Source organism: Phasianus colchicus, chromosome 2, assembly GCF_987193195.1.
Source record: "Phasianus colchicus chromosome 2, bPhaCol1.hap1.1, whole genome shotgun sequence".
NCBI lineage: Eukaryota > Metazoa > Chordata > Aves > Galliformes > Phasianidae > Phasianus > Phasianus colchicus.
The window spans coordinates 30982642-31007826 of NC_143437.1; the positions used below are offsets into that span (position 1 = coordinate 30982642).

Genomic DNA, 25185 nt, shown 5'->3' on the forward strand with positions numbered 1-25185 from the left:
TGGTACTGTATTGGAGAGCTGAACAAATCCAGGGAATTGCTCAGAGCCAAAAAGCTACCCATTTATTTCAATTATTCAATTTTAATTGCATATCTAACTGGCACATTTGTCAGAAGTCAACAAATGCCCTCAAGTTACTGAAGATGAAAGCTTCAGGGAAAAAAAAAATAAATAAATAAAAAGAAAAGAAAGGGGGCAATTCAGGTTTCTTGCCTTGACCCTACCCAGCTCTTCACATTATATAAGCTTGCACATGGTTATGAAACCACACAACCTACTGTGCTGCTAGCACAGCCTGAAGCAGGGAAGAAGCCCTTATGATATTATCCATGCATTTGTAGCTCTCTTGTGGGTGAAACCACTGGGTTTCCTTGAAAAGATTTAATGAAAAGCCTCCTAAACGTCCTGCTTCTCATCGCCCAGCAGCACGAAGGGGCAGCAGCCTGTCACAGGACCTGTCTGTAGGTTCAGTGCTGCAGGAGCCCCACAGCCTCAGTTAGAGGTCTCCTCATATCCCTACAACCCTGAAACCCCAGCCTGTCCTGGCAACGTGGCAGGATGCCTGCTTTATCCTCGCTCGTCTCTGCACCTGCACCCTGCTAACACGTGCCCACAACAGATAAACAAGAACGAAGAGTTAGCTCAGCGTTTCTTCAGTGTATAGCTAGGGAGTCTCCTGGGCTTTCTCCCCAAATCTGGTGCAGAAGCCTTCCTCTCTCGCTGGCGCCATGGCAGAGGCTCTGGGATGCTCCCAGCCAGCCACTGGGGCTCTTGCAAACACAGAGATGTTTCTAGAAGGCTTCGCCCTTTCAGCCTAACCAAAATGGCATGCTCGGAGACCCCTTGTACCTCTACGGTTCCCAGTAGCAGCAAGGAGCAAGGTGTTGCATGCTGGCCCCACAGCAGCCCCCAGCGGCCTGAGCTCCCCAGTGCAGTACAACCCGACCCACCGCAGCCACCTGCGGCCCGCACATCGGCGGCCATTTTCCTGCCGCCACCTGTGCTCCTCAATGCAATGCACCTGGAGCGCCGGGTCGGCCATCTTGTGCGGTGCTGTGTGGGGCTGGCAGGGATCGCCTGCTCGTCCGGCGGCTGAGGGTCGTGCACGGAATGCAAAATGATGCTAGGTTTCAGCTTTGCCTTTGTAAGCAGGGTAAGTAAACATAGCATGAGGAGGGATGCTTCTGGAAAGGCAGTTTAGTGGCTCAGTAAGTGGTTTATCCTACTGCGCGATAGGGCTTGGCAACATGGCAGCGACTTGCTCCTCTTGGAAGCTGCTCCTCTTGGAAGCTGCTTTCCTCTGCCTGAAGGCGTTGATCTGGCCTCTAAGGAGTGTCCCCGTGCATGGGCTCTGTGTGAGGTTGTTAAGCTGCTGAGGATGTCTTAAAAGAATGAAGGAAGTTGCAAAAAGGAAGGGTTTAAAAATGAGAGACAAGCCCATGAGGGATGAGTGCCTTTAAGTTCAGGACGCTGGGATGAGGATAATTTCAAAGAGGGACTTAGAGCTCTCCCTGCAGAACTGGGTTGCAGGCTGCTGCATGCCTTACACTTGCTATGCTCAGGGCGTAGCCCATTGACCACATGAGTTACCTTTGGTAAATGCCATTTCATTCCTCCTAAACGCTGTTGTCATTTGAGATCGAGAATAATGGAATTTTATACACGGTTTTATAAAAGAAAAGATCATAAATTTCATTAGGAAATTAATTATAAAATTACTCTCTGCTGATACTTAAGAAAGCGTGATTGAAATGTGTTCTGTAATGGTCTGTCAATCTGCACATAGTGTTGTGATTGTTTTGTTCATTTCATGGATTATGCAATATCCACAGCACTCTTGTAGATCTATCAGGAACCTTTGATGTTTTCCGTTGATTAAATGCTGGTGATACCCTCATTATTTAAAATAGGACACAGAGCAGTCAGTCATCGCTGGCCTGAAAAGCTGCTATTTTTATTTGGTCGTCAATGTTCCACGTAGGGCCATAATTTGATAATAGTGCCTAAATGGCACCTTGGGATATGCTCCCTAAAAAGCAAAGGAGTCTGAGTACTTTCTGAAATACATTGCTTTATGCGGATCAGTAAAAGTGATGTCAACTGAGTGTGGTTTACGCGAGGAAAAATTTTATCAGGTTCTCACACAGAATGATCAGATTTAAGTCATCGTGGAAAGAAACCAAACAGATAATTTGGGCACAATTCCTGAAAATAAAACTCAAATATTTTGTGAGGTTTTTTGTTTGTTTGTTTGTTTGTTTCTTTTTTCCTTTTATGAAAAATACATTCAAAGTAATAAGGTAGGGAACACATGAACACAGGGAATCTACAGAAATGGTGTTGTATTTCTGCTTCTATTAGAGTACATCTTCTCTTTGACCAAAAAAAAAATACACAACAGTGTATTTAGTTTCTTCTTATGTTGAGAAAACAGCTCAAGGCTCGATAGAAAAGGATATATTTTTGTTTGTGGAAACTGATGTTTTACATAAAAACTAAGAAATGAACATTTCTCAGACATGCCATGAGAAATACTGAACAGTAACAAAGAAGCATAGTGTGAAATTGTGATAGTATGTTTCACGGCTGGCTTTCAACTGCTGTTACTGTTATCTGTTTGGACGTGCTTACCTACATATTGCTTATGTGTCATTTCATTTCCAAATTCAGCAATAATACAACGTTTATCTCAGCATCGGTGCTTTGAGATTGTGCTAAATTTCAGAAAATACAATTATTTTCTGAATATGGCAGTTACAAAGTTGCCTGAAAATGCCTTTTTACGTTGGTGTGTTCTGCAGTTTGTTTAACGGGAATTAAAACTCTCAATGGACATAAAAGCATCCTCTGAGAATGTGGGTCAGGTTATGCTAACTGCAAGTCTGCAGTATTGCATTTGTTTCTTAAATGGTTGCACTATGATTTGGCTGCTATCTTTCAGAATATTTGGAATGTATATCTAATAAACAGTGCCTCATTTTCTGGTCTGCCTCATTGCCCCAAGTACTATATAGCCTTCACTATTAGCAGATATGAATGAAAGCAGACCATGGAAGCCTTTACTAGACAGGATGTTTTATAAATACCGAAGTGCAATTAAAAAGCCTGCTATAAATAGCCTAACGTCTCTCATGCTAAGCTGCCAGCTAAAGGGCATCTGAAGAACATCATGGAAAGGAAATTTTGCTGAAAAGATTTTGTGTCTCTCAGTGTTCCTCTGCGTTCAGTCAGTTTTAAGCATCTATAGGCAATGTTACATGCCTGGCAATCTCTGAATTCTGAGTTCTTCAACATTATGCTCAGTGCTCTAGGGGGCACAGCAGTACTGTAAATGTGATCTGTACCTCCCCTTTCACACACAAAGATACGCCCAGTATTTGTGTTGTGGCTGAGAAATTGAAGATAAGATTAGGTCATTCTTAAGTTCAACTCTTGAAAAAAGTCCCTTTTTCATATCAGCAATTATAAGTCAAGTGGAGCCTATGGCAGTACCTAGAGTTAAGGTTGTGGTTGCTTTCCTTCAGAAAATGAATGCTTTTGTTTACTTTTTAGCTTATGATAATGTAGGAATGTAAACTGAAATTCTGTGTGTTGCACTTGCCTGAATATTCTTATGTGTGTTAATCATATGCACATGTCCAGCTTAGAATTTGTAGTTCGTGTACTTACTATCTGTGTATTCAGAGCTGCAAGTTAATAGTAATTGTGTCTTAGCTCATGCAGTATTTTCTCTGAAGAAGTAATCTCTAATATCTCTTATCTTCCTATACAAATTTGGCGTGAAACATAGGGGATAGTTTTCATTTCTCTGTACTTTTAGTCCTCAGAAAGGGGATGAGCATAAATAAATGTGTGAGTAATTTCTTATCCATGCAGCATCTAAGAACAACAACAACAACAACAAAACAAAACAAATGAACAACCCAACCAAACTCAAATAAAAAAGCAAACCCACATGGAATTGCATCTTAAAAAAACTCTTAACGTTCAACCAAGATGTTTGGGTAGACCAGGATGAGGAGTTCTTATAGAAAAACACCAACTGAGCAACAGTATGCATATGAGGCATTTCAGTTTCAAGTTTCCCAGTGCTTTTAGCAAATTTATCTTAATTAATAGACTCTTGGTTGTTTGATGATAAAATTGCATGTTACTTGTTAGTTTATCCATGATGATTCTCAGTCAGCATTGTGACTTTCATTTTTACAAAAGCAGCATGAAATAGCTATCAGTTGCTGTGGATCAGCTGAATGGGTGTGCATTTCTATCATTGTCAATTGTTGAAACAGAATTCACTTCTTTTAAAAGCAAAGGAGATTTTTTTATTTTTATTTATTTATTTATTTATTTATTTTGTAATACCTAATATAAATACAGAGAGAAACTGACAAATATAAATTGTTTAACTGAATGCTGAGGAGTAGTGGTGATGCCTTTGCCCAAGGCGTAGAGTGAAATTGGCCTGTGCAGTCAAAACAAACGCTGTGGGCTTCTTTGCTGGCAGTAACAGTATCTTCACTGTAGTTTACAAACAACAGAACAAAACAATAAAAGCTTTTCACTATCTACCTTATATAGCAATCTGATAGCTATTTCCACAGGGTGGATATACTTGTGTCAGAAAGAGAGCTTGAAGACTGTGTTCCTGTGCTTCCTCACCTAGATGTGGTACCACCACTTAAGCACCAATCCATCATAAAAACTGCTCTTTCCAATACTACCCTGATTATTCTGAACGTGAAGAACAGGCTTGTGTGTTTAGAAGAGATTTGTGTTCTAGATTTCTTTGACCATCCTCACCATAGGTGGTGTTTCAGACAAGGATGGGGCAGTGCTGCATTGTTGAGTGCACTGCAGGTAAGTCTGTTGCAGGGCAATTGTGAGTTCATCAGCAGTTTCTACAGTTTAAAAGCTTCAGCAAGTGGTTTTTGTTCTACAGTTGATCTAAGCAAGATTACAAGTGAACAAGAGCATGACATCAGTATTTTTTTCTGAGCTCTTCACTACATCCTCTCTCAGATATGAAGCAGAATGTTAGTTGCATGAAAAGTTTTCAAGTCAGTGAACATATGTTAAGTAATGCATTTGTTTCTGTTTTACAGAAAGTACTAGTTTACTTGTCTCTCCTATTATAAACTGAACTGATTTCAACTTTGGCTTGTGTAAGTCATCTCTGTGTTTTTTTTCACTCAATTTATGTTGGAAAGACTGCTATTCTACCACATCTACCACTTTTTATGTGAATCCCCATGTTGTCCGTCTCAAATAATTTTTCCATGACTAAAGTACAAGGCATTTATGAGCTTTTTCAATATATGTAAGAAGTGAAAAATGCTTTTTCTGTAGTGTAAATTTTGATGTGTCTGTTGCCACCACCCAATGATTCTTGGTTTATCAAGTTGATCTTCTCAGTGGCGCAGTGTAAGCTGATGCTTCAGTTTGATAGTCAGCAATGCTTAGCAATACCCAGAGCTGGAACAGGCATCCCACCTTGCAGCTTGACATACTCCATTTACATTGACTGTACAGGAGTAGAATAAGGGAGTCTAGTGAGAAACGAAGCTGAAAATCAAACCTATTTCCTTCTGCTTACTTGAAAGAACCTGAAATTTTTTTTCTATCAGTTTCTGTCATTAATAGTTAAAACAGTGATTATGCACCACTCCTTTGTTATCAATAGCAATTTAAGCTTCTGCTTGCACTGTAAAATGAGGCATCATAAGTGCCTAGGTTGGTAGAACTGACAAACAGTCTCCACTAAGTCTAACATGTAGAATGTTGATCAGTCAAACTATGTTATCTGTCAATCTGTATGAGCTCAGTGGCATTGTGTGTGAGCATTTTGGAGTCCATGCTTCCAAACTTGCTTGTGAGATGAGTGAGTTTGGATCCATCTGCGCTTTCTGTATATTATGAAGTAATCAGTGCACAGATGAGAAGGAGGCTGTTTCTTCCATGCTCGTGAGTTGTGAGGAGATTTGCTTATTATAGTCAGAACAGTTAATATTTTTGTATGCCAGAGTCCCTTGGGGCCGAGGTCATTGTATGCATTACGCTTTGAATATGAGCCTTTCTCTGTTGCTAATGTTCCCATTTCAAGTCTCTTAATGGTATGAGGACACTATTTTGCTTTTTTTTATGGTGCTCAGGGATATGATTTAGCAGAGGTTTGTTTGAGTTAGGGTAGTACGGCTAAGTTGTGGTTGGACTTGATGATCTTTAGGGTCTTTTCCAACCTGAGCAATTCTATGATTCTGCTTTTAACTATTGCTTAAGACGCTTAACCCTCCTACACTAAATATCACAGAAAGATGTATGGTATCCAGAATTCTGTATGTAAACTGTATTGCTGTATAAAACTGTAGTGTTATATGAAGATAGAGTGGAGGTTCCTTCTTCTAAGAAAGAAAGAAGGGACTAGCCACACCTGTGAGGAAGGTCAGTCTGTTTTGGAAGAGCTCAACATTAGTTCACCCTCCTCCCTTGCCTCTTCACATTTCTGAAGTAAGGTCTAATTTATTGTTCAGTTGAGTTTGAATGTTTTTATCAGTTTTCCCTTTCTTAATGAGCCAGCTTATCTTTGAAGATCTATCTTTAGCCTCCTGAGATTATTGTGGTGCAGTAATAATCCAAAATAGCAGTGAAACATTTTATGAAACGATATAGGAAAAATGAAGTATGCTAGGATATAAACGATGCTGAGAATTCTAAGCTATCTAAATGGAAGTGTTGGTACACAATTCATTTTCATTCTTACTATAATGACCTACAGCTTTATAATATACAATCTGTTGTGAATTAACTAGTTGGATAATGCCAGGACCTGTTAGCTTGACAAAATGTTAAATTCACCACAAACTCAATTACTGTGTGTGTATGTGACTGAATCATATTTATAGAGCAGCTCTGCATCACACCTGGCTATTTCCTCGTTTACAGTTCACCCCTGCTTTCTTGACCATCACTTCTTTGTTGTATTGGTAGTGGATTGGCAGGTTTACATTTTCATATTCTTGGAGGCATGTGGTCCTGCATTACAGAACTGCTAGAGAGCAGTGCTGTATTTCGTGTTGCACAGTTGGTTGAGTCCGCAGTCACTGCGCAGCCTGTTAGGGGACCACAGCAAAGAGGAATACTTCTCAAAGCCAACGTGCCTTATCTATGCGAGAAGTGAAGGATGTCTACGGGGTTTTGTATTTGCAAACTATTTGGAGAAGTCTTAGTGTATCATGTGGTGTTTTTGATTAAACTTTGCTCAGAACAACTTTTGGCAATGCTATATGTTGAGTAGCGGAGTTCTGCTTTGTTCTAGGATTCTGTGAATACAATCACTTGGGATATATAAAAACTTAAGCTTTGTTAAGCTCTTAGTTGTGTGAAGTGTGGGCTTTCCCATCCCTAGCTGAGTTTTCCGTGTAGCCCTGGAGGCTGTATGTGCCATCTTCTCTGTTCTGCTGCAGTGTTGGAGATCTCTGTAGTCAAAGGATCTTTGCATCCTGGAAACAACATTATTTCTGGGCAAGGTATATGCAAGACAGTCATCTTGTTCCTCCTCCCATTGTTTTTTTTTTTGTTGTTGTTGTGACTGTTATATCATTTGTGATTGTTATGTCATAGAACTGCTGTGCTGTTCTATGTATATGGAATATAAATCCACTCTTGCTGAGGCTTGTAAAGGTGGCATCAGGTCAAGTTTCCCACTTCTTCTCATCTTTGCTTCCAATACTAAGTTTTTTTTTTCATTTTTTTTAAACTTGTGTTTAAGTTTCTGATAATAAGAAATTTGGTAATTTCCTTTTGCTATACGTCTCCATTTGATGACCTCTGCTGTGTCTTGTCTGCTTCTGAACAGTCACTCCTTATCTTGTAACAATATTTGCACATGGCTGTGTGGCAAATGGGAGAAGGTAAGACAAAAGATATCTGCACTTTGTTGTCTGGAAAAGCAGCTTTTTCACTTATTCTTGTTTATGCAGTAATACTTCAGAGTCCACTAAAAGCATAGGTAGCTAAAGTTAATGGCTTTTTCTGATGGGGCACAAAAATATCCCTTCAGGGAGAAGCAGTCCTTCACTGACCTTCACCCTTGTACAGGAGACTGGTACAAAGCCTGTGCACCATTCTACTCTCATTTGAGCTGGGGGATTGGTGTCAATTCAAGCGGTTGTCACTGTACTCAGTCTGTTTGCATGTAGAACATCATGAGCTGCTCCTTAAGCTTTTGTCTTGAGTGCACTATATCAACATGTTCTGTTGCAAGCAGGCAAGTTTTTGAGTTTGGTACAAGAGTTATTGGAAAATTAGTGTACCGTGTTTGAAGTCAGACCAGATGATCTAATCACTCTGCCTGCCTTTAAATTTTATCATCCTGATGAAATAATTTTGCTTAAAATCAATGGGACTACTCATACGTTTAAATTTAAGCACCTGTATAAACATTTGCATGAGTCAGGATGTTATTCAGCACATAGTCATAATTTCTTTGATAATGCCTGAAAAAACAGCTTATTTTTTAAGCTCTGACATTTCTATTGTAAGTGTTGTGCAGCTGCTTCTTTTTGTAGAGCTATCTTGATGCTGTTGTGAATTCTGATTTCTTCATGTGTTTTGGCTGGGCTTCTTTTTTGCGTTCTCTCTCCCCCATTTCTGCTTATTGAATGAGACTGTACTGTAGACTGTATATGTGACTTCAGAAAACCCTTGCTTCTCCGGATAGATCAGTACTTCCATGTCTTTGCTGTTTTTTTTTTTTTTGTTGTTAGCTTGTTTGTTGCGTTGGTGAGCTTGATGGACTTAGAGCACACAGCTCCCTGGTAAGAGAGCCTGCTGTAGTAGAACAGGGGCTTAGAAAGAAAAATAGGGTGTACTTTTGCAACTGCATGAGGAATAACAAATCCTGCTAAACCTGAACTATGTACCTGGTTGTTTCTGTTACCCAAAATGCATCTTTAAAGTTATCCTTGAGTCAGACTGCTCTTTCCTGGAAAGCTCAATAGCACAGGGTGCCCACAGTGATGGCAGCTGACTGGCATGCAAGTGGTTTCATACTTTAACCTTGCACTTTTTAATTAAAACCCCTCAGAATTCAGGTTGCTTGCCTTGTCTCCGTGCAGGTAAGTCTCTTTCAGAAACTGAAAGGAACTTTTGCCTGAAGGAGAAAGTGCTATGCTCATAACTCAAACTGTAATCTAAAAGGCTTTTTCTTGAAAATACCTACAGAGGCTCCTACTTGACTCTCATTACAGATGTTTTATCCTTCACAAGGCCATGCTTATAGCCTCTTGGAAATGCGAATTACTGTAAATAATCGAGTACTTTGAAGTCAGACAAAGAGAAGCCTGATTCTTTCTGTGAGTGTTATCTAACATCTGTTTCATTGGAATTGCTGCTGGCACCTCCTTGGATGCAGTTTTTAGCTGAATGCTGCTGTTTACAATTGCCCTATCGCAGCTTTTCACCTACATGGCCAACATCCTGCCTTGCTATCTTCACTAAGACAGACTTCAAACATAATAACATCCTACGGGGATACGGTATAATAACTACACACCGTGCTTCCTTTTCGCTCTGGGCAACTTTTCACAGTGAGCCACTAATCCTAAACAGCATTGGAATAACACATGAATAATATGAATAGCACATGTACAGAGGTAGTATGTTAACACAGGTGAGATTCCTAGAAGGGTACCCTCTGAGCTAGTTCAAAGATGATGAAAATTTGTTGCTGAAATCCTGAATCTAGTGTTCTGCAGCTTCTATCCTCCTGCTTTCAGATGGCAACTTTCCTTTGTTAGCAGAGGACGTGTTTAAAATAGAAGAAAATAAATGCAATCTTAAAATAATTTTTCCTCTTAGAAGCCTGTCTTGGTGATGCTAATTCAATTAATTGATATGCAGACCAGTGTGTCTTATAATGAAACTTTCTGCATATGATGCCATGATAGATATTTCTCTCTATCTGAAAATAAACATATTACAAAATCCCACTCGCATTTGGCTGTTAGTTTTAATTAGACCTCAGAGTGGTAATTACATGGTGTTACAAAAAAAGCATAAAGAATGCTAGATATTTATATGTACACGTGGGGTATTGTTATGCATTTACCCACATACCTAAATATGTGCCATAATAAAGTCTGAGACTGTAGAAACTTTCAGTGCTTTAATTTTCGCAACGTTCTTATCTTCATATATACCTCATGGGTCTGAGGCTCAATTTTCACAACATTTTAATTATAAATTGTATTCATGTTTATACATTCATATAATCTAAATTAACACATCTTATGTAAACATGTTCCGTATACTTTTCCCTCCCCCTCTATTTCCTCTAATTTTTTATTTGAAGCCTTCCACAGAGCTGACTTTGGGGCATACAGCTTGCATCAGCCTTTCTCTAGCACTTTGTCACAATGATAAGATAAACGAGATGCAGGTGAGGAAAACAGCAGGATGATCGTGTGAACATATGGCACGGGCATCTTTCGCTTCAGGAATAATCTGAGGAATCTGTAATTGAATTCAGGTTTCTTTCTTTAAAAATTAGACATCCTGCCAAACCTTTATCTGAAAATCAGATACAGTTCCTTCTCCCAAGCTCATGCTTTACTAGTCTGGTCACATGTGAAAAGACGTGGAGAATGCAGCCAGCAGAAATGCCAAAAGGAGGCACTTACCTTAATCTGACAGATGTCTGACTTTCAGCGTACTGCTTCAAAAAGCTCTTTGCGGCCACGGGGTTGAGATGCTGAGGCTACGTGCTGCCCGGCGGTGTCCCATCCATGGCTGCACCCAGCCCTGGCAAGGCCTGTGGAATGGAGCAGGGTCCTGTTGCGTTGGCTCCCAGCAGCTTACTGAGGCTGGGGTTCTTTTGAGCTCAATTAGTTCTAGATTGTTTGGCTAAATGGCAGCCACACTTCCTTCTATTCTTTCCCAACTTAGTTTTCCTGCCTCCAGTGGTGCTTTTTCCTTTCTTTGGTCTATAAATAGGCCTGCCACAACACAGTCTATAGCAGTAAGGAAGGCAGGAAATGCGCTTAAACAAAGGAAAGATCTTAGGGTTGGGTTGTTGGTTGTGGGTTTTTTTGTTGTTGTTGTTTTTTGTTTTCCCTCCCCCCTCAGTATAAGTAAAGGAGTTTGATAAAGGTAGCTCTGCAGATGCAGTTGAGGTAAATGTACTGAAGCACACTAGGGTGTCACTGATTGTTTCAAAGGCCCTGTTGAATTTTAGAAAACAGTTTCCATTTTGATATTATGCACAATTCAGATAATACTTACCTCGCTTTTTATGTTTTCCCTATTCCTGCTTTTTCTGCTGTCTGAATCTAGTCTGGGGTTATTGCTGTAAAAATAAACAAATCAACAAAGCAAACCCCTTTCTGCTAATCCTTATAGCAATGGTTTTGTGTCAGCATAGTGGGGCACTCTGTTAAGATTGTGGCGCGTGGTTTGGAACTGGTGAATTAGTGTGGGCAGACTTAAAAGAGCGATGTTGCTACGTGCAAAGTATTTCTTCTGGTTGTGATTTGTATGTGAAATACATGCAAATCTTGAGTCTTGCTAAATGTGATGAAAGTTAAAGACCTGTGGCATGTGAGGGATTTAGAAAATACTACACCTTTTGTTTTGTGTGTGATCATCATTGCTATTTACTAGTATGGTGTTTAGGAATGAAACTGCAAATCTGTGGAAGTTTTAAGTAGATTAAATGATGTCAGATGTGAAGGTCTGTGTTCAGATGTGGAGTCCTCAGTGCAAACGAGACATGGACCTGTTGGAGTGCATCCAGAGGGGGGCCACAAAAATGATCTGAGGAATGGAGCACCTCCTGAAGGAGAGGCTGAGGGAGCTGGGGCTGTTCAGCCTGGAGGAGAGAAGGCTCAGGAAGACCTGAGAGCAGCCTTTCAGTGTCTAAAGGGGACCTACAGGAAAGAAGGGAACAGACTCTGTAGCAGGATCTGTGGTGATAAGATGAAGGGAAGCAGTTTCAGATTTAAAGAGGGGAGGTTTAGGATGGATATAAGGAAATGGTCTTTTACAGTGAGGGCAGTGAGGCACTGGCATGAGTTGCCCAGAAGAGGTGGTAGACCTCATCCCTGGAGACACTCAAGGTTAGGCTGGCCAGTGCTCTGAGCACCTGTTGCAGCTGTGCATGTTCCTGTTCACTGCAGGAGAGTTGGATTAGGTGACCTTTAAAGGTCCCTTCCAGCTCTGATGATTCTATGATTCTGGACCAAAGGACCTTATATAAATATAAGAGGATCTTCAGGAAAGTCTTATTGAGAGCTTCCCAGAGATTCTGTTTTGTATGTCAAGAATGCAATTATTTCAGTGGGGGAGGGAAAAGAGGTGTACAAGTGATGGATGAATAAACATTTTTGTTGACTTCTTGCAAATTACTGATGACTCAAGTCCAAAGTTTTCTCTTTGAGTACTTTTTTATAAAGTTAAATGAAAATGGAATTTTCCAAATGAGACTACATCCTCTCCTGGAAATCATTAATTTCATTTATAGAAGGATCTGGAAATTAGAATATTCATGGTTGATTTTGTGTGCGTGTGTGTGTTAATATTAGTTATTGGCAGACAGGCTGAAAAGTTTTAGGAAGATGTCTGTATTGCAGAATGTGTTCTACAGATCTGACAAAGATGAGAATATTTCTTTGTAGTGAATGGTGGATTAAATAGTGACTTTAATTGAAGCACAGAACCAATTTTAGTGCAGAAGATTTTGCAGTGGAAGTACCTGAAGGCAGGCTGTGGTCTTTCTGGCTCTTTCAAACCTGACACTAAGGCTGCAGAAGTGGCAGTGTGTAAAAGTTGACTGAGTGTGGAGTAGACCCAACTAACTCTCTTTCTGAAAAGTTCATTTCTATAGTGTAACAGCACTCAAGTACGAAGTTGCTTAGCAGTATTTCACTTGTCCCTTTTTTTCAAATCAGTTTAAAGTTTAAATCTGCTCAGTGAGCTGCTAGTGATTACAGACCTGAACTTGCATCATGTGTTCTCTGTGCACTGTGGTGCAGTCAGCACCAAGCACAGCCAGTGCCCTGGAGAGGCTTAGTCTGGGTCAGCGCAGTGCAAGCAGTGCCCAGCTGCAGAGCCTGCTTGCACTGTGTTTGAGGGCAGCCTCTCTTTCAAGCACGTGCTGCTTGTCTCTACGTCAGTCAGAACATCTTGAAGGCATTGCAGATAGAAGGCAAGGTTGAAACAGGATTCCCCTCCTCTGTCATTTTGACTTTGCATGCTGGAAGATATTCTTAGCTGCTGTGCAAACTTTTTCATTCTCACTTTATGCTTGAGGAGAGAGCTTGCCTTGAGAGGTCTTGAGAGTTTCCAGTTCAAAGTGTCCTTGGGGATAAGGTAGCTCATGGAGCTACAGGAGAGCTAGGAACTGAGTGAGAAAGAGATGCTGAGGGCAAATGTTCATAAGGTTCAATCAAATTGCTCTGTGTTAAAGCAGAAGAGATGTGTATTCTCAAAGCCCCATTTTTCCAAATCTTTTGTATGCACCAGACTGTAGGATAAATAATGGCTGTGGGAGTAGATGCAGAGCAGAATAACACTGGTGCCTGTTCCCTGCAGGGATGCTTTTGGTCCCTGGAATTCAAAGCAGTTTTCACTGCTCATTTACACTCTGTGCCTTGAAAATGCATATGTGTGTGTGTTATGTAAGCAAACTTTTCTTTTTGGGGAGTGCCCATATGCAGAGTCAGCTCGTTCCTGATGTGAATTCTTCACAAGAATTAACAAGCTCAGAGTGAATGATCCAAAAGCAGTGCTTTTTACTGGATACCGTAAAGGGGCTTTGTACAGATCATTTTCTTTTCTGCCAGTGAGCAGCAGGACACAACTCTGGTTGCTTTGATACAGTTTCCTCTGTACTGCTAATGACTGCATTAGTTTAGCTCTGCACCTGGCTTTTCATAGCTGGAATGGTAACAATGGTATCCAAATTCTCATGAAATTGGAGTATGGGAGCTTTTAAGAATAGCTTCCAAAACAAAAAGCTGAACCTTCTCCTCTCTTCCTATGCTGCCCCTCTTTTGTGCTGCTGAGCAGCGTTGTGTTATGCCAGTCTTTCCACTGACATCAGTGGGGAATAGGTTTGACATAAAGTCCTGTTCAGCTTGAGCTGGACAGCTTTATCTAGTTTGTCACATCTATATTCATAAAATAGCATGAATTCTTCAGTGTTGTTTCTGTCCCTCTTCTTTCCTCAGCTGTCTCCTTGCCTTCACGTTTCATCACCTTATGGAGTATGTTGCAAGAAATTACATAATCTTCCTTGATGAAACTATACTGAGAAACAATAAACAGGTTTTTGTCTTTTATAGCTCATGTTTAGTCTACCTAATATAATGCCATGGAGATCATTTGTCTCAGAAGCATTGAGTAAGTTATAAGGATGCTGATCTTTCTTTTGATTTCCAATCCTGTCAAACACAGATGGTCTTTCTGGACTGCAGTGCGGGCTGTGGGCCAGATCCCTCGCTTCCACAAATCTGAGCTGATCCGAGCTGTCTGGGGAATCAGGCCAATTGGTTTTAATGGATCTGTGACAGTTTACAGCAGCTGAGGATATGTAAGTTTAAGGGCCTTTCTAATTATAGCTTATGTTCACAGTATAGAAAGTTTATTGTTTTCTTCCCCTCCACCATTCAAGCAAGCCATCAAAACATAAAAATATCTCGACTGATCTACTGCTTGCAGCTGTGGGGCAAGCTGAAGAACAGTTCATTGTGATCTGAAAAAAAAAGCAGTCAGGGAAAACTATGGGTCAGACTCAAGCTGTGAGTCAACATACACATAAAGGGTAATGTGCTCTTCGTCTGTCCTCTGTGTTTGTGGCCTCGTGAGGTTAGTGCTGCTGCTGCCTGCAATCCCTCATGTCTGCAGCTATTTGTGTGTCTTAGGTTGTGTGATTATGGAGGGAGAGAGTGAGCAGAAGGCTATTCTATTTCTCACCTTCTTGCTTACCATACACTGTGTTTCTCTGTACTGTGAACAAAGAGCATGATGTGAGCAAAACAGCAAAGATTAACATTAAGCTTTGCTGAAGAACTGTTGAAGTTGTTAAGGCCTAAACCTATGTATGTCTCCATCTCTTCCCTGTGACAGATTGCTATCCAAACAATCAGAGGCTTAAAGCTTTTGGGGAGATGGTGACATCAGGAAACGTTACCTCCGTGTTATGGATGAGGAAATTGAGTAACTTGCCAAAGGTCTCACAGGAAGTAATACTTTTATCTGGGATGTTTATTCTGTTGGTTGTTCCTTCTTTTCATATTTTCTTTGTATGTTACTCGTCTCTTGTTCCTGTTTCAGCCCCATCTTTCTATTCCATGTTCTTTGCATTTTACTTCTGTCCTGTTTAGTATATGCATAATTTATTCTGGCAGAGTTGATCTTTGTTTGCAGCCAGCTTACAATTTCATATTACGTTTCCACATGTAAAATCTTCATGCGTGTGCCCTCGAGCTTTCTCCTCTACTTGTGAAAAGCTGCTATAAATAACTGCATCATTACCACCCTGTGCTGCATGACCCTTTTGTCCCACTGCCCCGTGGGGGCAGGTGGTGGTTCATTCCAGGGAAGTAAAACAGGGTGCTTAAAACTTCAGTGAGTTCTAGAACTGTCAGAAATGACATCCAGTGGGTTCCTCTATAAAGTCTGTGGTGTGCATCTTCGTGTGTGATTTCTCTGCTCTCCTGGCTGCTTGTCCCCATTCCTGGCTGCATCCCTCATAGCAGCGGGCTGGGCAGCTACCCTCAGTGTTGTTAGAGTTATCTCATTATACACCTGTATACTGCTTCCATCAGCATCCATCTTATTTTCCCCTTTTATATGTCACTGGAGAGAGAGCCTTTTTTAGAGCACCTTGCACAACTGCGTGCCCATTTTTGACTTGCGTTTGCTCTGACTCAAAGGCATTAATAATGGTTAGAAGCCCTCAAGCTTTACAGACCCAGACTTCAGCTTGTAGCTGTTTGATCTCAAAAGCCCACTTTTCTACTCCTGGATTTGTTTTAATGTGTGTATTTTAGAATTGAAATTTCCAAGAGAGAAAGTTAGAAAACATATAGCAGTAACAAATCGCTTCTATGTTTGTGTGTAATGTACTGATAAAGTTGCAAGAATACATTATACAGGCAAGGCATCTGTAGCAAAAAGGCTTTTATTATGGCTGCCAGAGCCTGGGTGTCCACCACTGTATTTACCCTTTGTAGGCAGGTGTAGATTGAGAAAAAACAGTCTTTTAAAATATCTGAAATTTACGTGCTTTGCTCTTAGGCAGATAGGGTTAGAGTCTCTTTTTTTTTTGCTAACTTCTTCTTGCAGTGATACACTGAGCAAGGTGTGTTACTTTACACTTGAGTCTGTGCAAGTTTATTTTCCTGTTGCTTCTTTTGCCACAGTTTAAAGGATTCCCATCTTCTAACCAAACTTCTCTGGATTTCAAGGAGCTGACAGTCCTTTAGCTGCCAGGCTGGGAGAAGTACATGGGTCAAGTTGTGCTCGGCACTGTTGTGCCAGCTTGTGCAGGGCCCTGGTGAATGCCCTTTGCTGATGCTTGAGGTAGGGCCTTCTGTCCTAAATGGGTCTTTGAGGCATAGCTGCAAACAGCACAGGTCTCTGAGTCTGAGTCATACTGACGAAGGTGCTCTCACTGGAATGGTAAAACAAGCCCCGTCAGTCACAGGAACATGGGCCTCTTTCTATCATGTGCTCTTGGAATGGTTTTGTCCTGCTTTAGGAGACTTCTCTTCTTCAGTGCCAAATCTGTTGCCTGCACCTGTCTCGTAGTGCTGCAGCCTCCTGTGATCTCGCTAAAGGAAGAGTTGCTCTTTCCTGATCCCTGCTGTGGTGGCACGTCACCCCCTGGCTGGCAGTAACTGAGCCATTGGGAGGCCCAGGAGCAGGCATAGCGGCTGAGAGGTTTCTCCATGACTTTCAAAAGGATGAGGATTACACCAGGGCTGTCTGTCCTGTAGGGTCGGGAAGTTGAGTGTCTGCCTGTGGCTCTTTGTTCAGCATTCCTAGGAAGTGTTCCAGTGCAGTTAATGTTTTCTGTATCTGCTTGACCTGCCCAGAGGAGCTCACTTTACATGAGCTCGCCCAGCTGTTCGCAGCCGGGATAGGAATGTTGTTGTGCAGGGAGATTAAATAGTTTATTTCTCATCCATCAGGATGAGTCCTCAGACAGCTAGTCAGCTGGGCTTCTAAGGTGACAGCTTTTACCTTGGGCTAATGGATGCTTTATAAATAGCCATTGTTAGACACTAATTGCTCTGCTGGAACCTTTACTCATACAGCATGTTTTTATTCTCATTTCTAGTCCAGGCTATTCACTGGCTGCCATCAGCAGTGTTCCCTGTCTGAGGCTTCACAGTTGGCTCAGAACTTCACTGCAGATGTACAGACGGTGTCTTCTTGGAGCTATTTCTAGAGATGCACTGTTACCCTCTGAGCTGCTGATTTTTATCATCATTCCTTAAACCCGAAGAGTGTGGCACTTCAGATGCTGTGCTGACCTCTAGTGACAAAGACAGAAGAAAAAGTGTCTTTGCTTTTAACACCAATGAATGCCAAAGCTTCCCTATACTTCTTCTTTCTGCAGTTTCCAGCCCAAACAAATTGTGAGGGTTTCATCTCTCCTCGTGTGTCTCTGCATTTGATATGTGCTTATATTTCTGCCCAGTTATTTAACAGCTGCTGCTGAATCCAGATCTGCTAGTTGCACAAAAGGAGAATTCTATGAACATTTTATAAACATTTATAATGTAATAAGGGGATGTTTTTACAACTTGCTGATACTCCATTTATGGAATCATAGAATCCTTAAGGGATTCCTTAGGGGAAAAGACCTCTAAGGTCCTCTTATCCAACTGTTGGCCCATCCCTCAGTGCCACAGCTCCATCCCACACCTCCCTGGGCAGCCTGTTATGATGCTACAAGAAAATGATTTATGTAAAGCTAACTTAACCTCCAGAACTCAGAGTTTGAAAACATTGATGTGAATCTTCCTTTTGTCCCTCAAGTACATCTATGCTTTAATTCACATTTTGCTTTGCCAGTGGGGGACTTGAAAGGGTTTGGTGAAATATTTGTTCTGAAACACAGAAGAAATTTGTATTAGCAGATTGCTTCAATACTTCTAGATCTCTTTCAAAAGGTTTTAAACACTTTATTTGGCACTGTTCTGAATTACTATTATTACTATTTTTAGTTCTATGGAGTTAGAAAAATGTCTATCTTCCGGTTTTGTGAGCTGAGTTATTCCCTGTGAATCCCCAGAAGTCAGAGGAATTGCACCAAAATCAGATGAGAAAGTGTTAACGCAGGTTAACAGACAGTGTTAATACAGAAGAACAAAGAGAAGGAATGTTGGGGAAAATTTCAAAGAATGGAAGCTATGAAATTAAAAGTGTAAGGGAATGGAGAGAGCTGCTACAGGGGTCTTTCAGGCCTGCTCTAGAGGCTGATGAGAACATTCACAGGGAGCCCTTGCTCGGGGTGTCACTGAGTGTCTTGTAGCTGTTTTGAGTTAGGTATTTAGACAGGAAAATACTTAGTATTAGATTTTCCTGGCTTGTCTTACTTATGGTTCATGTTTGCGAGTGTTTTGTTTTAGTCTAGTACGTGGTAGATGTAACATTTGTAGCTAGAGCTCAAACATAAACCAAGTTTATGGATGAAGTAAGGGCCAGCTTGGCTGAAAGCAGTTATTGCTGCCTTGTGGTGGAATAACCCAATACCAGAACTATGACCAGATGTTAAATTAATATGTATAGCTGGATGCACTGTGTTATTTCCTTCACTAGTGAAACCCTCAAAAGCTTCTTTACCATTAATCGGCTTTGTTTTATATTCAGTGTAATGAAATGGGATAGCATTGCAAAAAGCAGTGTGTAGTTAATGTAGTTCCTTAGTGTTTTGAAAAATGACCTTTAAGCATGAGCAAATGTGAATGAAAGTTCCGCATTCATTCAGCTCGCTGTTGCAAAAAACAAATGATTTCCCTTTCCTTTCTTGCTTTATTTTTGAAACTTCCTTATCCTGTGTTTGCTGTGTAGCTCCATTTGGTGATGTTGCAGGCCAGAGTACGTTAGCTGCTAAAAGTACACTTGAAACTTCTTGCTTATGGTAAAAGAAGGCAAACATGCATGTTGCAGCCCTCTGAGTAGTTTTGAGAAGAATATAAATATGACGTGGTGGTGGTATCCTCTGTTTTTCTATGAGGTGAGAGAACACTGTGAGATGATGCTATATTTGTGACGGATGTGATCAGCTTACCTTGGCAGAAGATGTGTCTGTCTCAGCACCGGATTGTAGCTATCACTTTCACCACATGCCACATCTGTATTTAGAAACTGAAAACTACTTTGTGGATGCCTGTACCGGTGAACAGGAAGGAATTAGTGCATGGGAGGTTGAGGCTTTGGTTGTGAGCAGATGGCAGGTTATGCCGGAGGGGAGGGAGTATCAATGGAAAGGAGTATCAAATGGGACAGAAAATAGGGAATGCTTTTGCGTATGGCTGTCTGCAGCAAGGAGGGTGAGTATGGATCCAGGGAACAGTGCCCACTTGTGCTACAAGTGGGACCACTGAAATGACTGGAAAATTGACTTAATTTTAAGGTGAAAGCTGTCTTTGGCTGGGGATATTGGAACAGGTCCTACCCACCCTTTGGGGCAGTTACCTCCTGGATGAGAAGTGGCATAAATGAAACTTCTATTGTGAAAAAAATACAAATATTGCTTAGCTGTACTAAAATCTTTCCTGCCAGAGACATTCTTCATCAAACACTCGTAGTGGAATTTTGTAGAAGAGATTGGCACACCCTTTGCTCTGCCACTGAACTCCATGGAGGTGCCACAGCCTTTGGTGGGAAAACAAGCTAAATCAATATGGAGTGCTTTGGAAAATCCAGTCTGGAATGGATCCTGGCAGCATAACTAGATAGGGATTGGAGGTGATGCTGAAATTGTCACGTAGAAGTTTTCCGTGCTGGCTACGGTGTCCTCTTCATCCCCTCTGGTTTAGAACTAATGGAAAGCAGTGTGTGGAGAAGCATGACTTTCGGGGAAAGGAAAATCAGCATAGAAAGTAATAAAAATACCCAAATTTCCTCCCTCCTCTGTGCCTTTCATCACGACGAAGGTTTCACTGCAGAACTTTCCTTCTAACCTGAGATTGCTGCTTAACTCTTCATGTACATAGTGTGCAGTGCTTCTTCAGGACAGGATACTGCTGAGGTGGGCTGAGCAGATCTGTGTCTTCCCCAGAGTGAAAGGCAGGCTCCTGGCACTTTCTCAGATGTGGGAGAGGAAGGGGAAGAGCGTAATAGAATTATAGAATGGCTCGGGTTGGAAGGGATCTTAAAGATTATCTAATTCCAGCCTCCACTTCACATCCCTTCTGTCAGGTTGCCTGTCTTGCATAGGGTTAGGGCACAGAGACTGCTGTATCAGATCACGTCCTCTTGACATGGAAAAAATGTAGTTTGGAAGGGACCTCAGGAGGTCTCTAGTATAATCTTCCACTTCACGCACGGCAAGCTTCAGAGTTTGGTGAGGCTACACAGCTGCTGAGGTGCAGGGCTGTATTCCCTGCTTGGCGTGCAAACACAGCCTTTCCGGCTATGGAGCGGTGACCCAGGAGGCTCCAGGTTTTGTGGTTCTCCTGCTGTGAATGCAGTGACTGCAGTCCAGTCGTGGGCATTTTCCAAGGCTGCTGTTATTCTCTAACAGGCTGACATTGTTGTCACTCAAAGGGAAGTCTTCGGCAGACTGCTCATTTTCCTCATTCACATAGATCTCCTAGGTAAATTTCAGATCTTCTGATGGGGGAAAAAAGCTATAGAAATAACAAATTATGATTTCAGGAGTGAGGAGCAGCCTCGTGTATTGCAAATTCACTTTTTTTTTTTTTTCTCCTTGAATGTCTCCCTAGGCCAGCTTGGTGTTAGAGTTCACACAGCAAGAACAAACTGCTCTTCAAAGTGGGTGGCATTAATGAGGAACAATTCTGTAGTCTCTTTGAGAGGCAGCAGTGGGGTTTTTAAGTTTGGTGTGTACTTTAAAGGCATGTGCTGTGGTTCACTTGGTGGCCAGGTCTGGCCCATGCCATGCTCTAATGGGATCTGTCACCTTTCCTTTTGAAAAACTGGAAGGGATTGCCAAAGCCAGGATTCTTTCTGGTGCTACAGCTGCCATGTGGACATCCATCCAGGGGCAGTGAGGGATTCAAACTGGATCACTGTGAGCTGGTGTCCACGACAACTGTTAGGAGCCCTCAGTGTTTTGGGACTTCTCTTTGTCAGGAATTTGTCTATGTCAGTTGCCACTGAGCAGCCGAATATTTTCATGACTGCCAATTTTGTCTCTTGAATTCAAGCAATTTTTCCTGCTGCGACTGTTTTTCCCAAGGAATATTAGGAATCACTTTGAATACTGTTTGAATTTTGGCTATTTTTTCACTGCCTAGCATCCTGACAGGAAAGTATCTGTTCATATCTCTAGTGTCTAAGTGAAATGCCTCTGTCAGCGCCATAGTGCCTTTGTTCTCTTTAGCTCCATTATAATGCTACTGTGCTAGCAGAATTCAGTTTTAACCACATCAGCAATCTTGTAACACCACTTCTGTAGCAAGGAAATGGCTGGCTGGAGAAGGAATATATATATATGTATATATATATATATATAAAGGGTTGATATGGGTATAAAAAGTGTTGGTGCCATTTGGTATAAATTGTAATCAGTTCCAGACTGCTGCACTCAGAAACTTGAATCAAGGAATTGTACTTAGTGGTTTTTGTATTTTTAGGGTTCTCACCTAAACCGCAGCTCTAGTAACCAGTAAATGGCTACAGCCATGGTGTCCAATCCCTCCTCCTAACGATGTAAAGAAAATGTTTGTTTAACTATGAATTGAAATTGTATTCCTGAGCCCTGCAGCTTTTCAGGTGAAGTGCCAAAACCAGTCACGCTACACTGGGGCAAAGTAGGTGGGCTCAAGGCCTGGGTTCAGATAAACTGGATTTCACTTAATTCCTTCAATTGTATTTTGTTTAAGGCATTTCTGAAGGCCTGGAGCCAGTCAACATGGGAAAAACACTGGGATCTGAATGGGTTTTAGGCTGGTTGGTATGCTTTTGGTTCCCTCTTTGTGTTTGTCTTAAGTTAAATAAGATGTAAAAGGAGACAAAAGGAAAAGGCAGATCGCAGAAAGTAGTTTGCTTCTGTAGTGTCAGCAATGGATAAGTGCGGATTTAATGAGGCTGTTGAACCAGAATAATTCCAAGCTGGAGGCATAGCTTGGGTCAACTGCTGCACCTTTGAGTCAGGCAGGGGAGATGGAAGGACATGCCAAAACCTCTGCTGTGTACTGCTGATAACAGCAACAGATAGGCTAAGAGCTCACTGAGGCATGGGTTGTCTGGTTGGTTTGCGTTTTTTTGGACCCAGAGTGAGTGTGTGTTGCCTGAACTTACTGCTACTTGTAGTTTTTAACCCTGTGACCAGTTTCAGTTATATATTTAAGGAAGAGAGTACCAGAAGGATGGTAGTTTGAGGCCTTTACATCTTAATGAACAGCTAGAAAGCGGCGATGCTTGCTGTGAGCAGGGCCAGCTGTTAGCGTGGCAGTGGCTGCATCTCTGCTTGCGTGGCCATCAGCCCTTCCTGGTGCCCAGCTGCAGACCTGTGCCTGGTGGGCAGGAAGACGCAAGGAGCTGGAGCTGGCCTGCTGAGGGGAGCTGTGGGGAAAGGCTGTAGGAAAGCAGGCTTTGTTTTAGTGTTTTTTGCTCACAGAACAACTTGGGTTTGTGTTTTTTCTCTGAAGTATCAAAGCGACTTGAAGTGTATATTGTTTGAGAATGGCAAACTCCCACGCTATTCTAAACTTGTTGTTTTAAAAAGATGCAATAAATCAGCAAGGAGTCAATCCTGTGGCTCAGAATTACATGGTCCTGGAGTTTTTGTCCTGGAGCAAAGTCTTCTAAGGGTACCGAAGTTTAACTGGTCACTTCCTCAGCTGTCACACTGGGATACTCGCGGGAGCAGCAGAGACTCACGCTGCCATCCTAACTCCCTAGCTGGGGGAAGGTTGGAGCAGTACTGAGATGTGGAAGCCTGAGGCTGTGGTGCTGGCTGTGATGGCAGCTTAGGGGTGTAAGCCAGCTTTCACGGATGAGCCCAGCCCATTTCTGAGGCAGGAGGAGGCCATCCAGGGGAGGGAGATTGGGAAATTGTCTGAATTTTCACAACAACCAAATGCAGAACAGAATTCTTTAATCCAAATTTCAGGTAAACCTTTTAGGAAGAACTCCTTTTAACAAGGATTGTCAAAGATGAGAATATAATCCAGTGTGAAAGTACTCTTTACAGCATCATTCTATTACATGGTGATGATGGGAAGCTCATAAAAGTTTGGGGAAAAGCCACAGATCTTCAAAAGAGTGCAGCTTTGCATGTGAAAGAGCCGCTCTGTTCTCAGAAGTACAGCTCTCTGTTGTTACTGTGCTTTCAGTTTCTCCACATTCTTGAGCATCGGTTTCAGGCACTTCTCTGCTTCTTGAGGATATGTGGATTTTTCACAGAAAAGGATGAAATAAGCCCCAGCAAAACTCCTTTCAATGAAAGGAAGGTTCTGGTAACCTTGGAGGCAAATTTGATTAGTCTACAGAGCTACATACTGGAGGGAGAATGATTTAGTGAGACATTTGCTGAGTTTTGAATTCTGCTCAGATACGGAATGGGTTCTCTTACATTTCAGGGTGCCTCTTTTTAATGAAGTGGTGGACTCAGCTCCTGTGGGCAAATCGTCATTGATAAGGAGAGAAAAAGAGACACCGTATGTGTATTTTCAACCATCATCACAGAGAAGAATTTCCATCAATACCTTAAACAGAAGTTGACTGGAAGGAAGCCACAGCAGTATGTTAAGAGCTTTCACTGGGTATGTCTCAGCCGTAACTCAGTATATTGGTTTTTGAAATTTTTGTGTATCTATCTCACACTCTCATTTGAGAAAATTTAAGGAGATAATAGGCTGTAGAAGATTTAACTTCAAGCAGGACAACTCTGAGCTAAGACCTACAGAATTTCCCAGTGTGATCAGATCTGTATTCCTTTTCTGTAACCACAGCAGGTAAGCAGGGTAGTTTTTCTTCTAATTTTAGACTAACTAACTGTAGCGTTTGGCTTCTGACTGAGGAAAGAAACTGGCCCTCTATCCTTCTCCTGCTTTAACTCCAGAATAAAGTCATATGTGTTTGATACTTTGCAAGTAGTCTTCTTCCTTGAAGATCCCCCCTAACATTTTTATTCAGGACCGTTTCCTTCATTTTTCATACAGTCAGATCTTAAGTAAGTGTGCAACGTCTTCACTTGTCCTAGTGTCAGACTTTGGCAGTTAGTTACAGAGGAGAGGCCCTGAGAAGGACCCATGGTGCCACAGTGAACAGGGACAGGAGCTTTAATGAGACCCACTGAGCTCTCAGTACTTAAAAGGATACAGCGTACAACATTTAGTTCTGTGACTGACCTAAATATTGTAAAATACTCAGACCTGAAGCAAGTATTCCTTTTCTTTGGTGAAATGAGAAATAAAAATCAAATTTTCAGGCAATTTAAAAGTCTCATTTTATCCTTTTCCTCTTAATGCAGGGCAGGTCTGAAAGACACAACAAAAATGTTTCACTTGGAAAATATCACAAGGACCTGCTGTAGGATTGCCAAAGTAAACCGTTTCATTTTAGAGGAGGTCGAAGTGAAACATCTGTCAGTCTGGTAATCTTTGTGTCCTTCCACTGAAAAATGGAGCCGATGGAAGGTACAGTTCAGCAAGCAAAGAAAAGGAAATTCTCACTCTTCTCTTAACTACTTCTGAAAACTGAGCCATCATACTGAAGAGCCTGATTTGCAGACTTAGTGGGAATTATGCCTAAGCCAGGTAGCAAGAAAAGTTCCATGGAAGACAACTTCCAAGTCAAACAATTTCTGTAGGTCTGGGTTTGAAATCCTCACCCTGGAAGTCTTAACTTCACCCATCAGCTAACTCAGTTTCTGGTCTTATTAAAACAACATGAGAAGAAAAAACCAACCAGGCACCTCCCTCTCACTACTGCAATGGAAGTTGATTCTAGTACTGTAAACACCCTAGGGTTACATTCACGTAA

The 25185-nt window shown here is 41.5% G+C and overlaps 1 long non-coding RNA gene across 1 annotated transcript; it reads left to right on the plus strand.

Moving 5' to 3' along the window:
* The first annotated feature begins 242 nt into the window (after window positions 1-242).
* On the plus strand, window positions 243-25160 carry LOC149918934 (uncharacterized). Its single transcript, XR_016464147.1, has 3 exons — window positions 243-1153; window positions 23781-23963; window positions 24674-25160. It is a non-coding gene; the product is annotated as an uncharacterized LOC149918934 (long non-coding RNA).
* Window positions 25161-25185: the final 25 nt, after the last annotated feature.